The following is a 3,537-nucleotide window of genomic DNA, read 5'->3' on the forward strand; positions in this document are numbered from 1 at the left end:
ACAGTTTGAAACCTGCTATACCAATGGACTGTAATAATTCTGCTTACGGTTATATAGTAGTGGTGTTTACCCAAAGTATCCTTCATCAGTTGGAATAGTATATTGAAGTCAGACAGACTGTGTTTGAATCTTACCTCCGTGATTTAGTGTTTGGCATGTAAGCCTAATTTTCCACATCTGTAAAACTGAGATACTGTAATTCCTGTGTCTAAAGTTTGTTATGTAGGATTTAATGATATACACAGGATTCAATTATATATATATAAATAATTTATATATATACAAAATGAAATGACGTATACATCATATGGGCTACATATATGAAAGTTGTTATTATTCATTAATAAAAGGAATTTTTGTTCATTCAGTGTTTTTTTTAAATATTCTATATGCATGGTTTGACTTTTTCCCTTATGACTCTGAAGTTTGTATCATTTATTTATATTTTACAAGTGAAGGTACTAATGGTCACAGAGATTATGTGATTTAATCAATCTTGGATTTTTTTTTTTTTTTTTGACATGGTCGCTTACTTTAATAACAATACATATACCACATTTTCACCATGGAATGTAAATTCAGGTTAGACAAGAGAATTTCACAAGTGTAATAGCATTCTGTAGTGGATAAAAGTTTGTGTATACTGTCTGGCCAAACCAGCATTCTCACAAATCAATTCCATTATAGGTAATTTGTTTAGTTTAATGTTTACAATTCTTATGGAGAAAATAAGCAATGCATACATTTAAAAAGTGTTCATTTACCTTTGCATTAGCACTTAAAATACATATTTCTATTTCAAGATGACATTTAAATATTATTCTAATATAACAGCAGTAAAAATATAATTCTGCAATTACAAAAGAACTAAACTAGAATCCATAAGCTGTTATGTTTACAATTACTATTCTTTAATAAATACTACTAGTACGCAACTCTATTATAAGCTTTTTAGACTTGATTTAAACACACGCATATATACTTTCAGCTGTGGGAGGCTTTACAGGTTCTCTTCTATGCACTTTTTTGACAGAGTTCTAAAAGAGCCAGCCAGTCCAAAAGACAGGTAGAAAAAAGTTAAATTAACTGGGCAAATAGGACTCTTATATAACATCCAAAACATGCAAGATTCTGCAGCAAACTGGGAGTATTTCAGGGTTAGCCTGCTATCTTCTTTGGAAATAATTTCATCTTAACAGTTTAAGAAAGTGGACATTTCAACACTATCAAGTGCATTTAGGTGACAGGTTTCTTTTGTGTTAACTTGACTCCCCCTCAATGACCTAGTTGGTAAGCTAGTCACTAGTAATTCGGTCACCAGGAAAATTAAGCCTGCAAGAAAGGAGGCCAATATTCAAAATGCCTTGTTACCATCTGAACCCATTCAAATAGTTCATTTTCAACATTAGTATGTAAGTTCAGTAATGAGATGTGTAACTAAAGCAAGCTCCTCCAACAAGACCAAGACAGCTTCTTTTCTTCTTAGGCTTAGGTTTTGCCCAGAATTCTCAAAACATGGACTAGCCCATATCAGCAGTCATTGCTCCTACAAGAAAGCCTTGGGCTACCACACACATATGGACGAGATGAAGGGACATTTTAGTATTTCCTCTGCTCTTCAATTTGTATAATCCCTATGCAACAATTGCTGCAAAACCTGCCATTCCAATGGGGATGAATGATGAGTCTTTAGCTTTTCTAATAAGATTGGATCTCTGATCTTCATCATATGAAGAAAGGGAAGCATCTGTGTCTGTTTACAGTGATTGCTTGAAGAATCTCCCTAGAGCGACCAACCCCCTCACAAAACTTCTGATTCCTGGGACTATATTATTGAATGTGAAAATTATTGGGAGATGTTTATGAAAAGTAGGCTGGGAAAAGTGTTAGCTCATTTGGCCAGATGCACAGCTAGGCTAGAATTACTTAAAAAGTGTTTGAATATTTAAACCCGTTGGAGAAGAGAAGAATATAGCCTTTCTTTTTAAAAGAGTGTGAAGTTGTCTGAAACAGTTAATTCTGTTGATTATGCTCTTGAACTAGTGTTAGAATTCCTCACCCTACCCCTTACCCTTAATTTATGTAACACCTGTTCACCAGAACCTTCTGTGAAATGCTGAGAAAGTCTTCAGCCTGAGAGTTTTAAGGTACAGTTGTTGCACATCTTGTTTTGACACTTGAATTTGGTGAGAGAACGACCTGATGAATCTTTTGTGCTTGATATTGTAATTTTGCGCTGTTAGCCAAAATGTAAGTACTTCCAGTCTGCCTTTCACTTCCACAATTAAGTTGCCAAACTTGACATCATTTTTTAATTTCCTAACCTAGATCTTTCTGTATACATAGTGGTTAAGAGTATGCTTAGGTAGGTATCAGATTTTCTGGCTTTAACTCTTCTTACCTATATAAGCTTGGGCAAGTTATTAAACTCTTCGATGCCCCTGTTCTCTTATCTGTAAAATAGGCAAAATAGTATTACCTCAAGATAATAGTGCATAGCTTATGACAATTAGAAATGAGATATCATCACACGTAAGATACTTGGAAGTGTCTAGATTATAGGAAGAATCTAAAATATTAATTTTTATTATTCTTGACACTCCTTTTACCTCCCAACAATTATATTACACACACACACACACACACGCACACATATCTACACCCTTTTTGACCACTTATCCCCAAGTTCTAAAAATATTCAGTGCCACAATCATACTCAGTAGAAAACCTTGCCTCCCAACCCAATAATAAAATGGAGGCTATCTAACAGAAATATTTTCAACTCTTGTCCCTCTCACTAAAATACTCATCTGTATTGTAATAAATTATTTAAGACAAGGATGGGGATTTTGGATATTTACCTGAAGGGATGGATGTTTGTTGCTGAAACTCTATCACATAACTCTTAGTGTTTGTCTGATCACAGATGAGTGTATCAGCAATTCAAGTTAGGCTAATTAGATGATCTCTTCTGAGAATTTGAAATTTGGTTTTAGAGACTTTAGGTGGTCTCTCATGGTTGTTTGAACTGCTATACGTAGACTCAGGAATCATGTGCACATAAAAAAGCAGGGTATGGGGCCGGGCGTGGTGGCTCAAGCCTGTAATCCCAGCACTTTGGGAGGCCGAGACGGGCGGATCACGAGGTCAGGAGATCGAGACCATCCTGGCTAACACGGTGAAACCCCGTCTCTACTAAAAAATAAAAACTAGCTGGGCGAGGTGGCGGGCGCCTGTAGTCCCAGCGACTCGGGAGGCTGAGGCAGGAGAATGGCGTAAACCCGGGAGGCGGAGCTTGCAGTGAGCAGAGATCTGGCCACTGCACTCCAGCCTGGGCGACAGAGCGAGACTCCGTCTCAAAAAAAAAAAAAAGCAGGGTATGTGGCATTGAAGCAGAGCTACCAAGGGAAGCAGAAATGAGAGACCCACAGCCCTAGAGAGTGGGATTTTGAATCTTGAAGAGTTTCTGGCTCCTATTTCCAGTCTCTAGTGAGGTGTGTTTCCTGCTCTGAGGTCTGAGGAGATACCTCTAAACAT

The 3,537-nt window shown here is 36.9% G+C and overlaps 1 pseudogene; it reads right to left on the reverse strand.

Moving 5' to 3' along the window:
- Positions 1-1,418: 1,418 nt before the first annotated feature.
- LOC126960672 (HIG1 domain family member 1A, mitochondrial-like) lies at positions 1,419-1,757 on the reverse strand (annotated as a pseudogene).
- Between the last annotated feature and the right edge of the window lie 1,780 nt (positions 1,758-3,537).

This window comes from Macaca thibetana, chromosome 8 (genome assembly GCF_024542745.1).
Source record: "Macaca thibetana thibetana isolate TM-01 chromosome 8, ASM2454274v1, whole genome shotgun sequence".
Lineage (NCBI taxonomy): Eukaryota > Metazoa > Chordata > Mammalia > Primates > Cercopithecidae > Macaca > Macaca thibetana.